Genomic DNA, 27,124 nt, shown 5'->3' on the forward strand with positions numbered 1-27,124 from the left:
CGGATGGGTATCTGTTGAGAGACCAGACTAACGAATGGTTCATCGAAAGGGAGGTAGCAGCCTTTCAGTAGTTGCAAGGGCGGCAGTCTAGATGATTGACTGATACGGCCTTGTAATAATACTCAACATGGCTTAGCTGTGTTGATACTGCTATACGGCTGAAAGCAACGGGAAACTACAGCCGTAACTAACTCCCGAGGACATGCAGCTCTCTCTGTATGAATGATGTACTGATGATGGCTTCCTCCCGGGTAAAATATTCCGGACGTAAACTAGTCCCCCATTCGGATCTCCGGGTGGGGACTACACGAGAGGGGGCGATCATCAGGAAGATGGATACTGACATTCTGCGAGTCGGAGCGTGGAATGTTAGAAGTTTGAATCGTTGTGGTACCGTAGGTTAGAGAATCTGAAAAGGGAGATGGATAGGCTAAAGTTAGATGTAGTTGGTATAAGTGAAGTACGTTGGCAGGAAGAACAAAATTTTTGGTCAGGCGACTACCGAATTATCAACACAAAATCAAACAGAGGAAATGCAGGAGTTGGTTTAATAATGAATAAGAAAATGGGGCAGCGGGTAAGCTACTACGACCAGCATAGTGAAAGAATTATTGTCGTCAAGATAGACACCAAACCAATGCCCACCACAATAGTGGAGGTCTATATGCCTACTAGTTCAGCGGATGATGAAGAAATCGAAAGAATATACGAGGAGATAGAAGATTTAATACAATATGTAAAAGGTGACGAGAATCTAATTGTGATGGGAGACTGGAATGCAGTGGTAGGCCAAGGAAGAGAAGGTAGTACAGTAGGAGAATTTGGATTGGGACAAAGGAACGAAAGAGGAAGTCGGCTGGTTGAATTCTGCACCAAGCATAATTTAGTCCTTGCCAATACTTGGTTCAAACACCACAAACAACGGCTGTATACGTGGACGAGACCTGGAGACACTGGAAGGTATCAAATAGACTTCATTATGATTATGCAGAGATTCAGAAACTAGGTGTTGGATTGCAAAACTTTCCCAGGAGCAGACGTGAACTCTGACCACAACTTGTTGGTCATGAAATGGCATCTGAAGTTGAAGAAATTGAAGAAAGGAAAGAATGCAAAATGATGGGATCTAGACAAGTTGAAACAAAAGAGTGTGAGGAATTGTTTCAAGGAACATGTTACACAAGGATTAAATGAAAAGGCTGAAGGAAACACTAATGAGGAAGAGTGGATAGTCATGAAAAATGAAGTCAGTAGGGCTGCTGAAGAAATGTTAGGAAGGAAGAAAAGATCAACTAAGACTCAGTGCATAACTCAGGAGATACTAGACCTGATTGATGAACGACGAAAATACAAGAATGCCAGAAATGAAGAGGGCAGTAAAGAATACAGGCGATTAAAGAATGAAGTGGATATAAAGTGCAAGGTAGCTAAGGAAGAATGGATGAACGAGAAGTGCAAGGATGTCGAAGTCTGTATGGTCCTGGGAAAGGTAGATGCTGCATATAGGAAAATCAAGGAAACCTTTGGAGAAAGGAAATCTAGGTGTATGAATATTAAGAGCTCAGATCGAAAGCCACTTCAAGGGAAAGAAGACAAAGCAGAAAGATGGCAGGAGCATAACCAACAGTTGTATGAAGGTAAAGATGTAGATAATTTGGTTCTGGAACATGAAGAGGCTGTTGATGCTGATGAAATGGGAGCCCCAATTCTGAGGTCAGAGTTTGACAGAGTTGTGAGTGACCTCAATAGGAACAAGGCACCTGGAATTGATGACATTCCCTCAGAATTACTGACTGCCTTAGGAAAAACCAGCATGGCAAGGTTATTTCATTTAGTGTGCAAGTTGTGTGAGACAGGAGAAGTCCCATCCGATTTTCGGAAGAATGTCGTTATACCTATTCCCAAGAAAGCCGGTGCTGACAGGTGTGAAAACTACCGCACCATTAGTTTAGTATCTCATGCCTGCAAAATTTTAACACGTATTATTTACAGAAGAATTGAAAAACAATTTGAAGCTGAGCTGGGAGAAGATCAATTTGGCTTCAGAAGAAATGTAGGAACACGTGAAGCAATCCTGACTTTACGTCTGATCTTAGAGGATCGAATCATGAAGGACAAGCCCATCTACATGGCATTCGTAGATCTAGAAAACGCATTCGATAATGTTGATTGGACCAAGCTATTTATGATTCTGAAGATGATAGGGATCAGATACCGAGAACGTAGAATTATCTACAATCTGTGTAAAAATCAGTCTGCAGTGATAAGAATCGAGGGCTTTGAAAAAGAAGCAGCAATCCAGAAAGGAGTGAGGCAAGGCTGCAGTTTGTCCCCTCTCCTTTTCAATGTTTACATAGAACAGGCAGTAAAGGAAATCAAAGAGAAATTTGGAAAGGGAAACACAGTCCAAGGAGAGGAAATCAAAACCTTGAGATTTGCCGATGATATTGTTATTTTATCTGAGACTGCAGAAGATCTCGAGAAGTTGCTGAATGGTATGGATGAAGTCTTGGGTAATGAGTACAAGGTGAAAATAAATAAGTCCAAAACAAAAGTAATGGAGTGCAGTCGAACGAAGGCATGTGATGTAGGAAATATTAGATTAGGAAATGAAGTCTTACAGGAAGTAGATGAATATTGTTACTTGGGTAGTAAAATAACTAAAGATGGCAGAAGTAAGGAGGACATAAAATGCAGACTAGCACAAGCAAGGAAGAGCTTTCTTAAGAAAAGAAATTCGCTCATTTCAAACATTGATATCGGAATTAGAAAGATGTTTTTGAAGACTTTTGTGTGGAGCGTGGCATTGTATGGAAGTGAAACATGGACGATAACTAGCTCAGAAAGAAAGAGAATAGAAGCTTTTGAAATTTGGTGTTACAGAAGAATGCTGAAGGTGAGATGGATAGATCGAATCACGAATGAAGAGATACTGAATCGAATTGGTGAGAGGAGATCGATTTGGCTATATTTGAAGAGAAGAAGAGATAGAATGATAGGACACATCTTAAGACACCCAGGACTTGTTCAGTTGGTTTTTGAAGGAAGTGTAGGTGGTAGGAACGGTAGGGGTAGACCAAGGTATGAATATGACAAGGAGATTAGAGCAGATGTAGGATGCAATAGTTACGTAGAAATGAAAAAGTTAGCACAGGATAGGGTGGCATGAGGGGCTGCATCAAACCAGTCTATGGACTGATGGCTCAAACAACAACAACCCATTTCCTTGTGGCTCGGCGTTGGTATGGACTAAACAACAAAAATACAAATTCGTAAACATCTGTGTTATCATAGCCGGTACTGTAAAAATGTATAAGACATAAATGATCGGATATTTACTTCTATATAACTTTAGGTACGTAGCATTTATCAACAAGGTCACTAATAATATAAATATTTGAGAATTAAATTTCAGGCCTTCCCCTAAACTACCATTTCACTCAGCGTGAATAAAATGATGTAGAGCCTAGATTGTAGTGGCTCATCCCCCGACTTTACATACCTATTTTCATTAAATTCTCTTCAGCCGTTTTCTCGTGATGCGTGTACATACATACATACATACATACATACATACATACATACATACATACATACAGACAGACAGACAGACAGACAGACAGACATACAGACAGACAGACATTAAGGAAAAGTAAAAAGTGCATTGCCTTGTTATTGTGGACATGACCGATGCAGAAATACCATTCATTTCAAATTCTGAACAATGTACAGATAAAACTCTTATTTTATATATATATATATATATATATAGACTAGCTGATGTGCCCGTGTATATATATATATATATATATAGACTAGCTGATGTGCCCGTGCTTCGCTACGGGATTCTCAGAAAGACTGCCTTGTGGCTTTCCTAACTGAAGTCAACATAGGTCATTACAGAAATGTCAGTAGGAAAGTAGCGATTAAAAGCAACTTTATCATATAAAATACTCAATCAAACGGAAAACCGCACATTTTCTCACCTTTTAACAAATAGTACTACGGTGCCGATCCAAGGTAAGGTAACGGTGTATTCTGCCCGGAGGCAGGTCCGAACCTCCGCAACATTCCAAAGTTCCAGAATTGGAATGACGTGGCCGCAGACAGCCGTGAACACTCATCTGCCATTATTCCGTTAAACATGCACACTGCTCATTCCAGTGCCTCAGAGTGGGGATTGAATATCCCGAATGCTATGAAAAACCAGTGTGTTATGTACCAGTAGTATCAGAAAATTATCCGGCTCCATGGCTTAATGGTCAGCGTGCTGGCCTTTGGTCACAGGGTCCCGGGTTCGATTCCAGGCAGGGTCGGGAATTTTAACCATCATTGGTTAATTTCTCTGGCACGGGGCTGGGTGTAGGTGTAGTCTTCATCATCATTTCATCCTCATCACGACGGGCAGGTCGCCTACGGGAGTCATATCGAAAGAAGTAATGCACATAAAATCAATGGTTGTAGAACTGTAGCTAGTAAAACATCGAAGGTAATTAACAGTCCATTCAGAAGTAGGATTTTGAGTTGCAGAATTCGTACTAGTGAGAAGTTTCAAAGCACTGAAAAATTTAATTCCGTTAAACCGGATGTGCAACGGCTTCTTAACAAAACATTGTCAGATCTTAATTTATTTAAAGTTAATTTTGAAATTTTGCAATGTATATTATGAGCACAGATGAAAGTGAAATAACGAATATTAAATCATTTAATACTAAGAATATAGTTGTGAGTCAACTGATTTTAGTAATATTTCTGAAAATATCTCAAACGTAAAATTGAAAAGTTTCTAAAGAAGGAATCAGGGTGGGCTTTAGTTGAAATTTCATACTTAGAGGTTAATATCGATAAGTAAAATCCCTGGCTAGGGTCTTCATACATCGAGCTACCAAAACTCTTCAAACGTCGAAAAAATTACGAAGCCTGTTTTGCATGAGCTGTTATGTCGGCTTTAAACCCAGAGAAATGGAATGTCGCGAATAGAACATCACCGTATCTTCACTATTCAACACAGCTAAATTTAGAATGTATACAATTTCCTATGCAGTTTAAGCGCTTAGAACAACTAAATAATATTAGAATTAATGTGTATGGGGTAGGCGAAAAGCCTGTGGTAGGACCTCTGTATTATACAAGTGAAAAGAAAGGCACACATGTTAAGTTACTCTTTGTAGAAAATAATGAAAATACTCACTATTTGGATTAAAAACTTGAGAAAACTTGTTAGCAACTGGTTATCAAAAGAAAAATGTAAAAGTGGGCTATATGATGAATGCTTGCAGTATTTTAGAACTGAATATCAGTTAACAAGCCATTCCAAAAATGACTGTAATCATGTATGTACAGAGATCCCTACCACGGGTAATAATGTTTTGAAATGTACAAATTATGACAAGCGGCCCCGAGCGACTTTTATCTGCGCAGACTTTGAAGCAAACCACAAACCACTTACCACATGCGCAACCAATCCTGACATCCCTTTTACTAATACTACACACATGCTTTGCGTGTAGCCAAGTGTAGTTATGATAGTAATAAGTTAGAGCTGCATAGAGGCCCTGATGCCACTAACGTAGTTTTAGAAAGACTTGAAAGTGATGCAATACGTCTTAGCAGTATTCTAAATGCTAACATTCCTATGAAACCAGTGACTGAAATTCAGTTACAATAACTTGAACGTGCTACAAAAGTAGTATGAGCTGTGTATGTTTCAAAAAAATGGATGCTGAGTCAGCATTTTCCCTACGTTTTTTTGAGTAGTAAAGCTATATAGCTTCGAGATCATTGACCTAGTAGTAAAGCTTTGTACTTACTTACTCGGGATCAATGAACTATTTGTGAGGTTAAGATGTGGAATAACGTCAGAAGCTTGCGTACGAGAGCAAGCCTAACCTCACAGACTCTATTGGAGGGGCCTAGTTGATCAGGGAATGATCTGGGGTGATTTTAACCCCTAGGTGAGGTTATGACGTCATACCCATGCGTTTGAGGGCAATGCTAACCTCACTGGCCAACCTGGAGTATTGTTGGACCCTACGTGAGGTTATGACGCCATACCCCTACGTACGAGGGCAATGCTAACCTCACGGGGCACTTTTGAGGAGCCGAATCGGACGGGCCCCGTTGCAAGAGCCACAAATCGGTTTGGTGACCTTCAGATGAGGCGAAGATGTCATTATGACGTGTTAACCTAACCTTGCGCACAAATGCTAACCAAACCTCACACAGGCTCCTTATCGGCTCACCTTGGTGGAGTCCAACCGGTTAGGTGACTGGTAGTTGACATTATAACGCCATGATGACGTGTTTACCTAACCTCGCTTCGAGGTATGCTAACCTAACCTCAGACAGGCTATATACGGGCCCCCTTTGGAGGAGCCGAATTGGTAAGGTGACTTGTAGGTGTGGTTAACACGTTTCTTAACCTAAATTTGGCCACCAACGATGATTTAAAATGCGGACTGCTGGCTAAGGGTGCATGATGTTATAAACTAACGCGTGTCCATTCCTTGTCCCGTTTCTTTACAGTGTTGGCTTTGTGATGAGATGAATCTCTCAAGATGGATTTTTATAACTGGATGCCATTCTTGACGTCAACATCACCAGGGAAGACAATAAAATGAATTGAAGGACATGAGGTCTGCTCAAGGCTTTACGTCCCCACACGAAGAACAAATCACTATCAACAGCGTTATATGCCCTCACTCCATATGGGCACTACGGACAGGACTGGAATATAATCGAGGCGTTTTGGCACACAATCCAGTAATTAGAAATTGCATACTACCACCGCAATTGCGCTGACAGGCTGAGTGGTTCAGATGGTTTAGATGCTGGCCTCCCGTCGCAAACTTTGCAGGTTCTATCCTGGCTCAGCTGTATGTAGAAAAGACAAATCAGCGGACTCTCATGGCGTATTCGTGAGCTACTGTAAACAAATAGCCCGTTAGATACTCAACAGTGCGCTCTTAGGAAGACTTTCGTGAGTTACTGTACAAAAATGACAATGGGATCGGGCTAGAGACATATCAGTGTGCTCTCCCGGCGATTAAGTGAGTTACTGTAATCAAAATACTATCAGATCCCGCTAAAGACATAACAGGGGGGAATAGCTAGTGCGAATGTACATCAGCTTGAGGTACACTCTGACGGTGAGTTTGCAGGCTACTGTAAAACGGATTACACACGCACTCTGTTAGCCATGGGAGAAAGAAGTTTTTCTTTTTTGCTAGTTGTTTTACGTCGCACCGACACAGATAGGTCTTACGGCGACGATGGGACAGGAAAGGGATAGGAGTGGGAAGGAAGCGGCCGTGGCCTTAATTAAGGTACAGCCCCAGCATTTGCCTGGTGTGAAAATGGGAAACCACGGAAAACCATTTTCAGGGCTGCCGACAGTGGGGTTCGAACCTACTATCTCCCGAATACCGGATACTGGCCGCACTTAAGCGACTGCAGCTATCGAGCTCGGTAGAAAGAAGTTTTGTGGGGGCGCTATCTAACTAAAGAAATGACAAGCAGTTCTCCATCTTTCGGTCAGGTGTCGCATGCATGTATGCATGACGGATGACAGGCGCTTTTGCATGTATGTGTTCAGAAGCAAGGGGATACTTTACGGTCGATATCGAAAGAGCAAGAGGTGACTAAAGGAGGTTGAATAGGAGCGTGATAAAGGACGACAACTGTTGTGTCAAGCATTATTCTACTGAGGAAGTACAATAACAACTGACCCTCTGTTAAAGTAGAACTGATTGTCACGTGAATACTTGTGTTAACGCATTTCTTTTAAAATCTATATTTCTTATGCAAGATACAGTATAGCATGTTACAAGTAACATTTGTACTTAACGCTCTTTATACTACGTATTTCCTTCTACTTACTTATCTTATCTACCTGTATATCCTCCCCCTAACACAGAAAGTTATATCCTCCATATAGGACTAGTAGCTTATAACAACCTCCTCATATACTTAGATTTCCTCCTTATCCCCCTCCTTCCTCTAATCCTCTTCCTAAAACGCATCTGTACTTAGTTGAGCACCTGTGCAGGAGTTGACTCCGTTTCAGGCCTTGTACCACATTTCATATTATGTAACAGAGTAGTAAATCAAACACATTGTGCATAGTGTATAGTTCCAAAATATTGATAGTGGGACTGAGAATGTGTCATACAAAGGTCGCGCTGTTTTAACATGCAGCGATGACGCCGACATGGTTATGCATGTTTAGACTTGCTCGTTATCAACGTCACTCTGTAGTAAACTCAAACCTTTATATATGCCATAAGTGAGAATATTTTCTTTAGTCTCTAAGATACTGTGATAGAGAGTGGAGCGCTTTATTCCATCATGACAGGAACATTAATAGTTGATGTACAAGTCTTTAAAGTGAACGGGAATAAATTTGTATTCAAAGAGGTGGATGTGTTGGTTTCTACTGTATTGTGTATATCAATCAATCACTACTGATCTGCATTTAAGACAGTCGCCCAGGTGGCAGATACCTTTTCTGTTGTTTTCCTAGCCTTTTCTTAAATGATCGCAAAGAAATTGGAAAATTATTGAACATCTCCCTTGGTAAGAGTTTCCAATCCAAAACTCCCCTTCCTATGAACGAATATTTGCCATCATTTGTCCTCTTGAATTCCAGCTTTATCTTCATATTGTGATCTTTCCTTATTTTAAAGAGGCCACTCAAACATATTCGTCCACTGATGTCCTCCCACGCCATCTCTCCACTGACAGCTTGGAACATACCACTTAATCGAGCAGCTCGTCTCCTTTCTCCCAAGTCTTCCCGGCCCAAACTTTGCAATGTTTGTTTAACGTTACTCTTTTGCCGGAAATCACCCACAACAATTCGAGCTGATTTTCTTTGGATTTTTTTCAGTTCTTGAATCAGGTAATCCTGGTGAGGGTCCCATACATTGGAACCATACTATAGTTGGGGTTTTACAGAAGACTTACACGCCCTCTCCTTTACATCCTTACTACAACCCCTAAATACCCTCATAACCATGTGCAGAAATCTGTACCCTTTATTAACAATCATATTTATGTGATTACCCCAATGAAGGTCTTTTCTTATATTAACACCTAGGTACTTACAATGATCCCCAAAAGGAACTTTCACCCCATCAACGCAGTAATTAAAACTGAGAGGACTTTTCCTATTTGTGAAACTCACAACCTGACTTTTGGTCCCGTTTATCATCATACCGTTGCCCAAAGTCCATCTCACAACACTATCGAGGTCACCCTGCAGCAGCTCACAAATTTGTAACTTATTTATTACTCTGTACAGAACAACATCATCTGCAACAGCCTTATCTCTGATTCCACTTCTTTACATATATCGTTGATATATATCAGAAAACATTAAGGTCCAATAATACTGCCTTGAGGAATTCACCTCATAATTATTACAGGGTCAGATAAACCTTGGCATACTCTAATTCTCTGAGTTCTATTTTCTAGAAATATAGCCACCCATTCAGTCACTCTTTTTTCTAGTCCAATTGCACTCATTTTTGCCAGTAGTCTTCCATGATCTACCCTATCAAATGTCCTTGCTAGGTCAATCACACTGCAGTCCATTTGGCCTCCTGAATCCAGGATATCTGCTATATCTTGCTGAAATCCTACAAGCTGAGCTTCAGTGGAATAACCTTTCCTAAACCCAAACTGCCGTCTGTCAAACCAGTTAGTAATTTCGCAAACATGTCTAATATAATCAGAAAGAATGCTTTCCCAGAGCTTACATGCAATGCATGCCAAATTGACTAGCCTGTAATTTTCAGCTTTATGTCTATCACCCTTTCCTTTATACACATGGGCTACTATAGCAACTCTCCATTCATTTGGTATAGCTCCTTCAACCAAACAATAATGAAATAAGTATTTCAGATATGGTTCTATATCCCAACCCATTGCCTTTAGTATATCCCCAAAACTCTTATCAATTCCAGCTGATTTTCTAGTTTTCAACTTTTGTATCTTATTGTAAATGTCATTGTTATCATAGGTAAATTTGAATACTTCATTAGTATTACTCACCTCCCCTATCTGGACATTATCCCTGTAACCAACAATCCTTGCATACTGCTGACTGAATACTTCTGCCCTTTGAAGATCCTCGCATACACACTCCCCTTGTTCATTAATGGTTCCTGTAATGTCCTTCTTGGAACCTGTTTCTGCCTTAAAGTACCTATACGTACCCTTCCATTTTTTACTAAAATTTGTATGACCATCAGTTATGCTTTCCATTATGTTATCCTTAGCTGCCTTCTTTGCTAGATTCAATTTCCTAGTAAGTTCCTTCAATTTCTCCTTACTTCCGTAACCATTTCCAACTCTATTTCTTTCCAACCTGCACCTCCTTCTCAGTCCGTTTACTTCTCTGTTATAATATAGTGGATCTTTAACATTCCTTACCACCTCTAAAGGTACAAACCTACTTTCACATTCCTCAACAATTGCTTTAAACCCATTCCAGAGTCTGTTTACATTTTTATTTACCATTTTCCAGCGATAATAGTTACTTTTTAAAAACTCCCTCATGCCTGTTTTATCAGCCATATGGTGGGCGCCATAACTCGTCAGTTTATTATTTAGCCCACATTTCCCTTACTGTCTGCAAACAGATGACGACAAAAAGCAGGCCCAATGGTTAGAAAAATTTTGGTCTGCAGTTAGAAGAAAAAGGAATACCTTATCGGTTTCTAGTCATGATCATGAACGCTCATTCGTTAAGAACATATCACGTTTTTAAAGGGTTGTGAAAATAAGGAATATTTGCGTGAGTATCTACCATCGACATGTGAAATTATCGACTTGCATGAATGTCCATGATTTAAAATTCTTCTCGAAGAGCATAATGGAGAAACAATTAAACAGTCTTCACGCCATACAAGAACAGTCAACTTTCTCAAACGTAAAGTGAGAAATGAATGAAACAATGGTGAACAAAACAATAGGATCAGATCTCAATAATAACCCTGGCAGTGAAAACAGCTGTTGGCGTCAGGAAGAGCATTCACCCGTAAAACATGGTCAAGTACACATGTGCGACTCAGTTCGCACCCGCGAACCCACAGGTGTGGGGAAAGCGGTGGAGTGTTTGATTCACCGCGTTTCTGAAAACAATTCGAAATCTCTTTAATAAAGAGTATTTCGTCCTTAATATTTCAGTACTTCCTCAATAATTTCTCCTTAAATATTTTATAACTGCTATTAGCATTTAAATTTAAAATTTTAATTTTGGTTTAAAACATAAAAGAAAAATTCGTTTATGAGGTTAGCATTTGGAGCGGCTTCTGCAGCTCTTTTGTGTGTGGTTAAGAAAGATTCACATCTTGCTATGACATAGTCTAAACTACAAGATGAACTACAGTTTATTTCGTGTAATAGTTGTACTTGAGCATATTCGAATATAGATCATAGCTCAGTTTCAGATATTTTAATTAGTTTCTAAGAAATGTACATTATCAAAAGATATTTAATTTGTTATTATAAACAATTAATTTGATAATTTACTATATAAATCGTTTTTAAATCGAACAATGTCACTGTTTGAAAGGCAAGAATAGTTATTATTAATGTTTAATTTAATGGTTTCTCCTTTGTCTTTGTAATGAACTAGGCATGTTAACAATATTTAGGCTCACAAATAATGTATTATTTGCTTGCTTGTTGTTTTAAGGGGCCTAACATCGAAGGTCATCGGCCCTGTATTATTTGGAGTAGACTTACAGACATTAAAAAATTGTCAGCGTTGACTGCATCCTGCATGAGGTGTGGTAGTCTGTTGCCTTCACTGGTCGTCGTGACGGTCCGAAAGGCATCTGGTCAGCCGTGTCCGTTCTATCCGGACAATTGCCCTTGTCAGCAGGCGGATGTGTTGAAAGACCCCTTTCTTGAGGAGTTGTCGCTCGCCTCCGACAGTCTATGTTGATGGTGTAGTCGAAAGGCCTCTGTCGGGATTTTCGTTCTACTTCCTTCAGAGAAGCTTGAATTTTTTCGCTGAATTGCACCAGTATTGCAAACAGCTAATTTGGCGTCGCTAGTAAAGTCACGAAAGACTTCTTGTGAAGTTATCATTAAGACTGTACTACCTCACTCGTAGATTATCGCAGCTGTTTAGTATCGCAAGTAGAGTGACGTAAGGTCTCGTTGTGAAATTATCAAAACCCTGAACTAGTTACTAGATGGCTGGATAATCGTTAGCTATCCCGGACGGGCCTCCAGTTAAGTTTACGGTAGATTAACAGTATTTAAATTTTTTCCGTATACTGAAGCTTTCAGGTTCCGAAAATTCAGTATCGCACTGCGTGGTATTCTGTCGAAAAAGTAAGAAGTCCTGATGTTAGTAGTTTAATAAGATTTAAGAGATGTCCATTGAAATACAATCATCTGAATTACACGACAGTTCAAATGTCCGAATCCAGAGTGTAGACCGTGATGTACAGACATGAAGCCAGAAGATGTGTGAACAAATCGTGGTTAGCGACTGGTTACGTTACACCTCAACGCCGCTGTCTTATATAGTATTATCAGACTGGTTTCACGTTTCAACATCTTAGAAAATATGTTTTCGACAAGGATGACATATGTCGTCTATATCTTACAATAACAAGTTAGTCAGTCTTGTGTGCAGATTCATTGTGACATAATGAGGAAACATTGTGAGATAGTGTTGAAATATTGTATGATACATCATAAAGCCTTTTGGCGGTAAGATTTTATTGGAAATTAGCCTCTTATCGTATCTTTTTTTCTTACAGTTGAGTCAGTTATGAACAAACTGAAAATGAAGCAACAAAGCTTGCTTCATATTACTTCAGAGAATAAGACTTAATATTTAGAATTCAAACTGTCTCATAACTCGAATTTCACTACCGGTATTGGTACAGTATATGTACGTGTTGTCATCTCCTAGTAATCTCAGTAGTTTCTCCCAACAGACTTGGTGAAAGCAATAATTAAAGAGCAGCTTGCAATAATGGCTGAACATACACCAGATAAGAAAATCGCAATACTTTTGAAACGTCCTGGGTTAGATTCCCAGCCGGGTCAGTGATTTTAACACTCGTTTGTTAATTATTCTGGCTCGGAGGAGTGGTTGTATGTGCCGTCTTCGCCATCAGATTTCATTTTCGGTAGACTCCTATCCTCACAGTTCGCCCAATGGCATCAACTCAATAGACCGCCAGGCCTCTCCGTAGTTCTTAAGTCAAAAAATGTTGATAAAATATTTTTATTGCAACTTGTACGTTACCTTGCATGTGACAAAAGACCTTAAAATAAAAAATATTTCCTTTAAAAATGGCATTCTATTTATATCCATGTACAGCAGGGCCTCTCAAACGCCCAAAACCTCGCGCGTGCAAATCGAGGCGCAAGCGCTCCGTGCACTGTGCATCGGTCCCGCTCGGTTCGCCTCGGACCAACTCTTCGTCTCTGTGCTACTCGGCTAAGCTCGGCTCAATTCGGCTCGGATCTGGAGCGCTACGGAGCAAGTGAGGAAGAGGGAGACAGGTGGAGCGAGCGAGACAAGCGTGGGGAAAGAGAGAGACAGCGCTATTGCTCCAAATCGAGGAGTGGGGGTCTACACTCTGGTCAACCAAGCGAAGTCGTTCTTACACCGTGCACAGTGCATGCACTCTGAGAGGCCCTGATGTAGAGGATCATGCCGTTGAAATAACTCGCTTTTAACCTGCAGAGAAAAAAGAATGTCTGAAAGTGTTTTCAGTAATAAGTCGTTGGTGATGTACTTTTATTTATATTTCTGACATTAGACTGCCTCAAGGCAATTATTACCAGGAAGAACAAAGTAATAACTATGTGTAACAAAGATGCCACCACGAACATCAATTTCATTTAATGGCATGTGGCACCGAAGAGAACTGGTGTGCGCAAGCGACCTGCGCGTCTGTGGGGATGGGGCACTTACCTATTATGAATTCTAATGCTGAAGACGGCGTACACGCCCAAACCCCGAGCCATCGAAATTAACCAATGCAGGTTAAAAACCCCGACTCGGCTGAGAATAGAACCCGTGACCATCAGAACCAAAGGCCAGTGCGCTAACCATTTAGCCATGGAGCTGGACAGGAACATCAGTACTGATAAGCGTAATATGAAGAAATAGTAGACTATGGTTTTCTCTACAGATGTATAACTATCCGCTTTATGGGTATTTCCTTTACTCGTCTGTATATAGACTATATATAAATGCCATTATATGTACGTATGTATTCCTCCTAAACCACTGGAGCGATTTACACCAAACTTGGTACGCTTAGGCTACGACTTAGTATCAGGAGACAAACCAAGTGAGGGTAAGACACCCGAAGTACTCTTAGGGGCGGGAGGTGAGAGGGTGACTTATAAAAATTTTCGAAAAAAGTGCCGAATCCCTACTTTTCGGGGTCGCTGAGATGAATAGTGACACTCCGGAATGTTTTAAACTCAAAGTTCAGTTCCGTTTGGGGAGGGGGGCGAGGGGAGAGTGATATAGGACCAAATAATCGAAAATAGTGTCGAATCCATACTTTTCGGGGTCGCTGAGATGTATAGTGACGCTCCGAGTTTTTTTTAATTGTTTAAGTCCAAGTTCAGCCCTCTTTGGAGTGGGAGGCGAGGGGAAGTGATACATAAAAATAATCAAAAATAGTGTCGAACCCATACTTTTTAGTGTCGCTGAGATGAATAGTGACACTCCGGAATTTTTAAAGTCCACGTTCATCCCCCTTTGGTTGGGGAGCGAGGGGTAACTGGTATACAAAAATAATCGAAAATAGTGTCGAAACCATACTTTTCGGTGTCGTTTAGATCAATAGTGACACTCCAGATCTTTTAAAGTCCAAGTTTAGTCCCCTTTAGGTGGGGGATGACGGAGGAGTGATATATAAAAATAATCAAAAATAGTGTCGAATCTATACTTTTATGTATCGCTGAGATGGATAGTGACACATCGGATTTTTTACAAGTCCAAGTTCATCCCTCTCTGGGGTGGGGTGCAAAAGGAGAGTGACATAAAAGTAATCGAAAATTGTGTCGAAGACATACTTTTCGGGGTCGCTGAGATGAATGGGGTCACTCCGGATTCTTTTAGAAGTCCAAATCCAGCCCCCTTTGGGGTGTAGGCGAGGGGGGAGTGATTTATAAAAATAATCGAAAGTGTCGAATGCATATTTTTCGGGGGTCGCTGACATGAATAGAGACATTCCGGATTTTTGTTAAGTCCAAATTCAGTCCCATTTGGGTTGGTGGACGAGGGGAGAGTGATCTATTTTTATAATAATCGAATATAGTCTCGAATCCATACTTTCAGGGGTTACTGGGATGAATAGTGGTACTCCGGATTTCTTAATTCCGAGTTCAGTCCCTTTTGGTGTGGAGCGCGAGGGGGAATGGTACATAATAGTGTCGAATCTATAGTTTTCGGAATCGCTGAGATCAACAGTGACACTCCGGACTTTTTATAAGTCCATGTTCAGCCTCTTTGGAGTAGGGGGGGGGGTGAAGGGAGTGAGATATTGAGTAATCGAAAGTTGTGTCCAATGCATGCTTTTCGAGATCGCTGAGATGAATAGAAACACTCCGCATTTTTTATGTCCAAGTTCAGTCCCTTTGTTGTGCGGGGTGAATGGGGAAGTAAGATATAAACATTCATCGAAAATAGTGACGAGGCCATAATTTTCGGCGTCACTGATATGAACAGTAACATTCCGGATTTCCTAAAATCCAAGTTCCGACCCGTTTGAGGTTGCGGACAGGGAAGAGTGATATACAAAAAGTAATCGAAAATAGTGTCGAATCGGTAGTTTTCGGGGACGCTGGTATAATTAGTTTAACTACGGAGTTTTTTAAAGTCCAAGTTTAGCCCCCTTTTGGGATTAGGGCGAGAGGGGCAGTGATATATCAAAACAGTCCAAAGTAGTGTTGAATCCGTAATATTCGGCCCCCTTTGGGTGGGGGGCGATGGGTTTGATATACAAAAATTAATAATCGAAAATAGTGTCGAATCCATACTTTTCTGCGTCGCTGAGATGAATAGTGACACTCCGGATTTTTCATAAGTCCAAGTTCAGTCCCTTAATGGGACACGGGTTTAAGGGGGTAGTGAGATATAAAAATGAATCGAAAATATTGTCGAATCCTTACTTTTCGCTGTCGCTGAGATGATTAGTAACACTCTGGATTTCTTATAGTTCAAGTTCAGCCCCTTTTCGGGTGGGGTCGAGGGGAGAGTGATATATAAAAATAATCGTAAATAGTGCCGACTCCATAGTTTGCAGGGTCGCTAAGATCAATGGCAACACTCTAATATTTTAAAAGTCCAAGTTCAGCCCCCTTTGATATAGGTGGGAGAAAGGGTGAAGAAATTACCAAAATAACCGAGATTATGGATATATCTGTGTATATTCCAGCCTAGCTGACAACTAAATTTGGTGCATATATTACTTACTGTCTGTAAAGAGTGACGTGGGGGCAAGATACCCCTAGAAACCCTATGAGAAGGTGTGAAATGTAAATAAATAAACACTAATAATAATGTCGAATCTATATTTTTAGGACTACTAGAGAGATTTGTACCAAACTTGGTACAGTTATGGCTTACTATCATGAGACTTAACCGCAAGATGGAAAGACAAACTTGGAGTCTTTAGGTGTGCTGGAATTAAAATTGAAAATAGTTGTGAATCCATAGATTTCGGGATCGCTGAGCTGAAAAGTAACACTCCGGAACTTTTAAAGTCCAAGTTCAGCCCACTTTGAGGTGAGGGGCGAGGGGAGACTGATATATAAAAATTAACGAAAATAGTGTCGAATCCGTAGTTTTCGGTGATGCTGAGATAATTAGTTTCACTACGGATTTTTTATACGCTCAAGTTCAGACTCCTTTGGGGTGGGGTGGAGGGGGATTGATGTATGTAAATAATCGAAAATGGTGTCAAATCCACAATTTTCTGCGTTGCTGAGATGAATAATGACAATCTACATTTTTTATAAGTCCAAGTTCAGCCTTTGTACCGAGGAAGGGGGGGGGGGCGTGAAGGATATACAAACAGTCGAAAATAGTGTCGAATCCATACTTCCCGGGGTCGCTGAAATCAATAGTGTCTTTCGTATTTGTTAAAGTCCAAATATAGACCCCTTTGGCATAAGGGCTGAGAAAGGGTAAAAAAAGAATTGTCCAGTGGACGTAGCATTCGTATGTTCCAGCGTAATTGTCAACCAAAATTGATACAAGTATGAATTATTATAAGGAGGAAGTACTGTTTACGATAGGACACGCCTAGGGGGCGCGAATGTTATACAAACAGTCGAAAATAGTGTCGAATCCATACTTTCGGGGGTCACTGAAATGAGTAGTGACACTCCGGATGCCGTTTAAGTTGAGCCCCAATTTGCAGGTAGATGAGAAGGAGTGAAGAAAATAAAATGTCCAAACGACCGCGATTTTGGATATTTGTGTGCATGTTCCAGTATACCTGTCAACTAAACTTGGTACAAATATTGCCTACTATCTGGAAAAATACTGTGGGGTCAAGACACCCCCAGAGACCCCAGGGAAGGAGGCGAAATATAATTATAACCAAGAACGACCGATATTAGTATTCGACCCATACTTTTCGGGACTACGGAAGTCATTTCAACCAAATTTGGTACACTTCTTATGACTTACCATCAGGAGATAAACTGCGTGGAGGTATGACAACCCTAGCATCCCTACGACGGGGTGAAATGTAGAAATAATCGAAAATAGTGTCGAATCCACTGGTTCGAGGTCCACTCAGCCTACGTGATTAGAATTGAGGAGCTAACTGACGGTGAGATGACGGCCCCGGTCTCGAAAGCCCAGAATAACGGCCGAGAGTATGCGTCGTGCGGACCACACGACCTCTCGTAATCTGCAGGCCTTCGGGCTGAGCAGCGGTCGCTGGGCAGGCCAAGGCCCTTTCAAAGGCGTTAAGTGCCGTGGAGTGTGGTTTGGTTTTAAGATACCCGTAGCCCCCTAGGGGCAGGTATAAATTATGCCAAACACAGAAACACAGAAAAATAATAGACAACGACAAATATTAATGTACAGTCCATAGCTTTCGGAGTCGCTAACGTGAATAATGACACACCAGATGGCGTTGTTCAGCCCTCATCGGCATGGAGATGAGCAGGGGTGGACGAGAAAATGTTCAAATGACCGTAATTGGCGATGTATGCGTGTTTTTTCCAGCATAGTCCTCATACAAATTTAGTACATATAACGCTATGTGAAAAATAATACTGTTGGAGTAAAACACCCCTAGCGCTCCTAGGAGAGGTGGTGAAATATAAAAATAAACAAAAATGACTTATATTAATGTCGAATACATTGTTTACGGGTCGCTGAGTTGAACTGTGACACCCTGCATGATTAAGTCATTTTTCAACCGCAAGCAGTATGGAGGTTAAGAATGGATGAAAATGAATGTAAAAATAACCGAGATTATGAATGTATGAGGGTATGTTCCAGAATAGCTCTATAATCACCACTATTACCACCACCACCACTCAAAGAAACTTGGTACATACAGTGACTCGCATAATTATTCGGACAGACATGATTGATTATAGTTTTCTTTGTATTAGTGGTTTCAGTAATAATAAAGCACTCATATAAATTAGATACAAGTTTCTGTATGGAATATAAAAACTAAACATCCATCATTCTTCTAATGAACACGCTCAATGAAAATACAATCATTAAAAACAAAATCAAAACCAAACCAACATTCCACAAAATTATTCGGACACTTGCCGTTTTACTTATGGTCCTAAAGGTTCAGTATCTGGTGGGCTTTCCTTTCATTATAATTACTTCCCTGAGTCGACTTGGCATGCTCTCCACTAATTTCCGGATGTAATCGGGAAATATCTTCTACCACTCTTCTTGAAGTCCATTTTTCAGGTATTCTCTAGCCGTGATTGTTGTTTTCCTTATTTCTTTATCCAGTTTGTCCCAAAGATTCTCAATCCCATTCAAGTTTGGTGATTGAGGGGGAGGATGAAGCACCTTTGCGCAATTAAACAATAACCACATCCTTACATTCCAGGCCATATGCTTTGGGTCGTTATCTTGATAAAACTTGAAATGTTCACTAATCCCCATATTTTCGGCACTCCTTTTCATGTTGTCCCTCGGTATTTTAAGGTATTGAAAGTGGTCCATTTTACCCTCAATAAAAACCAATTCACCAACTCCATTCGCCGACATGCACCCCCACGCCATTACATGTTCACCACCATGCTTCACAGTTGCTTTCAGTTGAAGCTCAGTATTAGGACGTCGCCAAACTGTTATCCTGCCATCAGATTGAAATATGTTAAATTACTCTCATCAGCAAATATAACGTCATTCCACCACTCATTGTATTCTTTAACATGCTCTTTGGCAAACAGCATTCTCTTTCTTCGATTTACTTGATTTATAAAGGGCTTCCTTCTTGCAATATGGCCGTGGAAGTTAACTCTTCCGAGCACTCTCTGTATTGTTTCGGGATGCACTTTCTTTCCGGTGTATGCGGCAATCTCCGTAGCGAGTTTTGGAGCACTTAACTTGGGTGCCTTTTTCACTTTTCTGATGATATAACACTCTTTCCTCACAGAAAAAAATTCTTAGACGTCCCGTATGCGGTAGATGTCAATCCTATCTTCCTCCCGGAATCTTGTGATAATGTCAGAGACTGTACTTTTCTTCATTTGTAACATTTCAGAAATTTTACGACAACTTTTGCCTTTACCATGGTGAAAAATTACTAGCTGCCGCTGTTCGATTGTGCTCTCTCTTCCTCTGCGGCCCATTTTCACCTACGTTGTACGCGGCACTCTAACACACTGAATGTTTACGTTCGCACTGTCCGTGGCTCTTTTACATACGACCTCTGCACGGCAACTGACTTTTGTCCGAATAATTTTGTTGAACCACGTTAACTGCGTTCTGAGGTTCCGTGGTCACTGGTTCTCTCCTGTTTTCTAAAAGTACACATTTGAACATCGTGTTGAATCTGTCAAACTGGGTTCTGTCAGAAACTAGTTTGCGTATACGATATTTTCTCTGAAATATATGGCCAGTGTGTAGCAAAGACTATAATTACTAACTTGTCCGAATAATTATGTGACTCACCATCTGGAAAAGAAAATTCTATGGAGATGAAAGGTCACAGCACCCGCTGGGGGTGGGCAATGGGAGGGGATGGCGTTTAAAAATAATGGAAAACCCATATTAATTTCGAATCCATTGTTTACGTGTCGCTGATACGAACTTTGACATTCTGGATACCGTTTAAGTCCACGTTTAGCCTCCATTGAGACGGGAGACTGATTGTGAGAAGAGCTTTAAAATTAGACAGTCTAAAATGAACGAGATTAGTAGTGTTGAATCCACTGTTTTCGGGGACGCAATGCTGATTGGTGACAGTCGCAATAACATTGAAATCGTGTACATCATATCTATAGTACGATCGGAAAATATATATAGTTGTCACTTATAATTTTTTGAAAGGATCAACAACTTCCCATTCAATTCGTGCTTCCACAAGGACAGCGTTTTACTCTGAAACTAAATAATCTAAAACTTGAAATAAAACACATCAAAATAACTCTAGAGCTACATACTGTAATAGATCGTGAAATATCAATCAACATCTCAAGAAGGAATGCTATAAAAAAATTTACATCACACATAACTAACTGGTAATACAAATCTTGAAGGTAAACATTGAAACACTATCCGAGCAACGCTGAGTACTACAGGTAGTATACCATGCAGATGTGTCCGCAAGATCGGTATGGATCCCGTCAAAGAAAGAAGAGGGGTGGTCACATTATTGACTAGCTACTAGCTGATGGAAAACAAAATCCTGCCGAGATTTAGAAATATTGTGAAATTGTCCCACGGTTGCCAGTCATCAGTTCCGTTAACAGTACCTTTTTGCGCGAAGTACTTCATCTTAGTATTTTCACATACGGGAATGGGAAGAATTGAGTTTACCGTTAGGGGAAACCGGGGCAAGATGACGAATCTACCATAACTTTTGTAGTATTGTGTTCACTAAATTAGCTACTGTGTGACCTTGGGTCCGATATCTCACACGTATAACTTACACATAGAAGGAAATTCATTTCAGTGTGTAACAGGCAGTGGTAGGGGATTGTCTGTCTGGCGCTGTCACACTAAAATATCAGAGGTATGTGCAGGAAGCCTCTACTACTAGTGTGCTCACAGAATTAATTAACCGTCTTATTTTTTTAAATGTCAATGTACTTCCAGCTTACTTCAGTGTTAACCGAATCTTGATTGCAAGACGTCTATTATAAGGGCAAACCGCTTCCTAAGTAGCCGGGGGCAAGATGACGGGGGCAAGTTGACGAATTCGTCACCTTACCCCAAGTCAGGTATAGACTATACGTAGTCACCGTGCCCATACGCTAATTACAGAAATTCCTAGAAATTATCAACGGAAGATGGATAGATGGGACTGGGATGAAGTAAGCATGATAGCTGAAATGCATGCTTTCAAAGAATCTCAGATGACTCGTAATGCAACTATGAGCAAAGTTATTAAAAGATTTGAAGCATGTGGAATTGACCAATTCAACCCACAAATATTTTATGAAGGAGATTACTCTCCAGCAGTGACAACAGAAAGATATTGTGAAGAACAGTGAATAAAATTAGCCTATGTTCATCCTCTAAATGACTGGATCAGTGTGTGATGATTGTGAACTGTGGTGGCATGAAGACTACTCAAGTTATGAAGGTAGTATATGGTTTCTCTGTGATATGTGCTGAGTTTATTCCAGTTTAAAACTGTTTTCTTCAGAGTTCTTCTACTCAGTGTAGTGCACAGTAGTTATTAATTTTAGCAGGAACGTATACAAGTTATTTTTAATTTATTTTAAAATATTTTAAAAATTTTCTAATTTATGTTCTTCAGAAATGTATGTCCTCGTGTAGTACATAATTAAAATGAAGGTACTTCACGTTTTGGTGGTGTGTTTAACAAATTCCAGTGAAGTTCCGTGTTGAAACATTTGAGAAGTGTGCTCGTCATCTTACCCCAATAGGTTCGTCAACTTACTCCGGGCACGGGGCAAAATGACGAATTTACATTATATTAAACTTTACTACTTTATGCAAAAGCTATTTAAACAAGAATTTTGAATATTGCAGAACCGTTGCGCGGGAAGGTAAGCAGTAATCAGCATGTCAATCACCGCCGTGAAACGCGCCATGTTTCGGCGGAATGTCAAAAGAAAGCTTATCATCGTCAACTTACCCCAATCTCCCATGTCCCCGCTAAGATTTCAGTAAGTATATCATCAATTCAGGACGTATTACTTACTGACCTGGTTTGTAGAGACCTTTTATTTTTTATCGATCTTCCCACGCGTTTCTCTGTTGAATAATATAGCCTAATAACGTGTTCCTTGCGGCTTATTTAATACCGGTACCTGATATTTGAGGAAGTTTTTTAATGAAATATTGAAAAACGAGTTTAGATTTAGTTTATTCACAACATCCACATCACAACTAAATAGAAATAAATCATACTCAGACAACACAAAGACAATTTTCTTTACACTTTTACTATATTACATTATTTCAGAAACAATTCTGACAAATAAATAATTTCCTGGATTAATCTACAACATGAAATCATCAGATGAAAAATCATATATGAATTCTTCCAGAGAAATATTATCATTTGCATTCTCATCATAATATAAAATGTCTGGTAGACACAAGGCACAGAAAACAACCAAAAACAACATTGTGCAAAGCAGACATATAATCATTCGTTTCCGAGGAGATGTTTCAGATTTATATCGAGCTGGAGTATTCTGTAAAGAAGAAGTAATGTCGTTAGTGTGAATAACATGAGGATAATTATTTACAGGGATGTCTAAACACTGTGTAATTATTTCTGAAATTATTCCCCCTTCCGCAGAAATAAAAACTCGGTGAGTTGAATTTTCAGTACACATCTGATCTTGTGCTACATCTGAAAACATTTGAGAATATCCCTGATGGAGAGGTGTACCTGGAGTTTCGTCAGCTGCTAGCAGTCTGGAAAGATGCTCTCTAGATGGATCAGTATCGATCGTAGAATATGTTGTGTCAGTATCTGTTTCGCCTCTGCGTGCATATGCTGCAAGTAGGTGAGTATACAGTGCCTCGTAGTCGCAGTCGAAGTCTGATCCCGACCCCGATCCCGATCCCGATCCCGATCCAGAAGGTGAATTCGAACCCGTCTCCGATATGCTGATATTGTCGTGATTACCGACAGACTGAGTGACCATCACAGACAATGACGATGAATCGCGCCGATCTTGCAGGTTATAAGCTGGGACAGCTCGCATAAGATCTTCCAAGTTCAAAGACGCCCAAAAATCATGTTTATTGTCTGTCTGTGCATGAAGAGGAGACGAGGTACCATCACCAGCTCCGTCAAGATCTTGTTCTACACTGGATTCTGCAGGATATAGTGGTTCCTCCTCATGAGAGGAAATTTCCTCCTCCACCTCGTGAACAGAAACCTGATTCCACTCGTATGCTATGTAAAAGAGATACACAAAACGTAAAACCAATGGAAATTTAATATTATAAACTTGTATCTCTATTTCAGAAACTCCATATGTCACCTCTCTTCCCATAACTTGAAGTATATTCCTTAGCCCTTCATCTTGCACAGTTTCTATCGATTCACGTATATAGGAGGGTGTGGATATTATATCAGAAGGATATATATCATTCATTAAAGAACTATTGGACGAAAGTAAGGAATAAGCATCCATAACATCCTGCATTGAGTCTGGTTTAGGTGAATCATTAAGTATTTCTCCTTCAAATGCTTCTGGACTCAATAAACTGTATTCTCTTGATGAATTGGCATGAGAAAGAACTGATAGAATGCACTTAAGGGAACCTGGTGATACCAAATCATGCACTGTAATTTCATCTTCACTGGTAACTTCATTAACTGCGTTATCATACTCGCTCGAGATATCTCCCATTGAACGCATCGGATGTCCATACCACAAAGAACACTCATATTCACAACCAAGATTACCTTCTTCATTACTAGTACCGTATGTTTCTAAGTATTCCATTAAACACTCTTCTTGGGCCAAGTCCACTTCAAATGCCCTTCTTAAGACATAACTGTGACACACTATAGCCGTTCCTACATTCTTGGTGTATTCAACCTTTTCATCGAGAGACAAATCAATGATAGTCGTCCCCTCATCACTCGTAGTACTTGCTGCATCAGCACATATTTCCCGTGGCTCGACAGATATGGTCACGGTATTTGATGTATTGCTTAATTTCAATTTTACAATGTTCGGTGAATTCGTCCCTTGCTCTAATGACGCCACGCCAATGCGTATTTCTGTAAAACTTCTAGATGAATTAACTTCAATAAAGTTGTCAGTTTCTTTACTGTTAACCATATTTCTGGTAACAATGTGAAATTTGTCGACATTTGCTCGAGAATTCAAATCAATAACTACGTTACTTTTATCATCTGTAATTGGAATTACTTTTTTCGATTCTGCTACTGTAAGCAGAGAGGATGAAACAATTGTAGCCAAATTGTTAACACTTACGATAGATGAGCGATTTCGAGGAATGTCTGATATCGAAGGTATTTTATCTCCATCATCAGCCAAATCATCCGATTCATCACTGGATTCAGAATCATCTATAATCGCAAGAGAAGAAAAGTCAGATTCCGATCCAAATTCAGATTTTACTATGCTTGTTTCTGAGAATAATGACTTCAGTTTTACAACTAGGGATTTTGATAAGTTTTGAACATTTGAAGCACTCTCATCACCTAGAATATGTTGTACTTCGGATGATTCACAGTCATTCCTTAGGGACAGAAGTCTATTTAGGTGCTCCTTGAATCCTTGAGCAAAACTTTCCACCGTTATCTTACCACTAAATAAGCCCGGTGTGTCCTCATCATTGCAAGTACTTTCGTCATCACGGCTTTCTTCACTATCGGCTACTGATGTTTGAACTTCTTTAGATACGTATTCGGAATCGAGCATATCGTCTCTATCGACTACCTTTTTAACTTCAATCGTCTGCACTGACTTACAAATCATGAGTTTACTATCTTCTTTATCGTACTTATTATCTTTGACGTCTTGAGTCAGTGCTATTGGTTCTGAGTCGGAGAAATTTTCTTGAGGTGTGCTAAGAAAAGAATTCATAGGCTTAATGAAATTTCTGTCACAGTGACTTCCATTTTCCATTACTTGCTCATTTAACGGCTTTATTCTCGATTCAGAAATTGACTTATCCCAGTTATGATTTATCACAAGAGGTGGATAGGAATTGAGTACATTTTGTCCATCAAGCTGTTTTGATACCTCGTTAGGATCAGGAAAAGCATATGGTTCCCCTAAAGGAATAGGTGAATTTCGTTTTAGATGTTCTTCTTTCTCATTATTTTTCTCATCAGTTCGAGACATATCTGCTGTACGCGATAAATGAGAGGAAGTAGATTTTTCAATGATACCAGGCATGGAAACTGAGTGGTTTTCCCGTTCTCCCCGACGCAAGACACGCTTCTTTGCTGTTGTTCTCGGTTTTACGGTCTTTCCTGCGGTGGATGTTGAACGACTCCCTTTTATGTGTGGCTTGCGATGAGCTTCATTCCCTGATTTTGACTTTAACAACACCGATAGTAATGCTTCAAACGGGGCTGATCTCTTCTCACACCTGTAAGTATTAAGACGTCTGTTAACATTCAGAGAAGGGCGTTTTTGTATTTGTTTATTGGGAATAGGTTTATTACCCGGAAGAGGTTTCTTTTCCTGGGAGTTGTTCGTTAGGTTCCGTGATAATGAAGTCAAAACATTCGATTCCAATATTTCTACCCTAGTTACCGTTACTGTTTTCGATGGATTCAAGTGGTCGGTGTTCTCATTTTCCACAGTTAAAGCTTTATCCTTTTTCTCCTTAGATACATCCTTTCGGGAAGGGCTCGCACTCCGTGGTATTGAAGCCGCTTCAACATCCTTTATAGGAACTAAGGATGAAGATTGTCTATTTGAGCTCTTCACTGTTAAATCTGGTTCTGCTGTAGATTTTCGTATTCCATTTGCTATTACAGGCTTTCGTTTCCTTGATTGAAAACATTCTTCAGTTTGTACCTTTCTTGTGCGTATGAATTTCTTCTCATTTCTGTCCCGGACTGGTGGAGAATGAACAGGCCTCATTTGGGTGCGAACGTAGGAGGAGCACTGTATTCCCTTTGTCGACATACTTTCACCTCCTACTCCCATAAATACTACACCACCGAGCTCAACGCTCCTGGAAACCGGTGGATTGGACGACCGAATGCTCTTCGTACTACTCATATATTGGTATGAGCGTAATAATTTCTTTGCATAACTTTTGTACTTCAAACCATCAGAAGGCTCATTTTTTGAATTATTACAAGAGTTTCTTGCCACATTCGAAGATCCTGTTTTCTCTGTTTTTGGTGTCGACGCTGGGAGTGCAGCGTTTATATCCGTTTTAGTCATAACCCATCTACTCCAGTCGTTATGTTCGTCTGCATCGGAGATAGAGTCACTGAAAAATGAAGAACACAAAGTTAGTTTCAGAAAGTAGAAGCAGAAGACGGAAGGTACTCTCCGTCTCAAAAGGAAATTAAATAGCACATTTAGTAATAATGTCTTTATTAAACACCTATGTTCATAAGAAAACCCACTGAAAAAGGTGAACATGCATTTATATTTGAGACGCATAGTACATTTTGGTCATTTCCATACATCTAATTACAGTAACCAGACTCTCTCTCTGAATGTATTAGTCTATCAATTTTACTCTGGTATCTCACATTACCCCCTGAGGTTCACTCAGCCTACACCAAAAATGAGTACCAGGTTAATTCCTGGGAGCAAAGGCGGCCGGGCGTAGAGCTAACCACTTAACCCCATCACGTGCCGAGGTTAACAGTGGTGGAAGCATTTACCTTCCACTCCTCTAAGGGCCTTCATGGCCTGTACGGAGGTGACTTTGCTTTTACTTTGCTTTTATCTCACATTACCATGAAGA

This window comes from Anabrus simplex, chromosome 1 (genome assembly GCF_040414725.1).
Source record: "Anabrus simplex isolate iqAnaSimp1 chromosome 1, ASM4041472v1, whole genome shotgun sequence".
Lineage (NCBI taxonomy): Eukaryota > Metazoa > Arthropoda > Insecta > Orthoptera > Tettigoniidae > Anabrus > Anabrus simplex.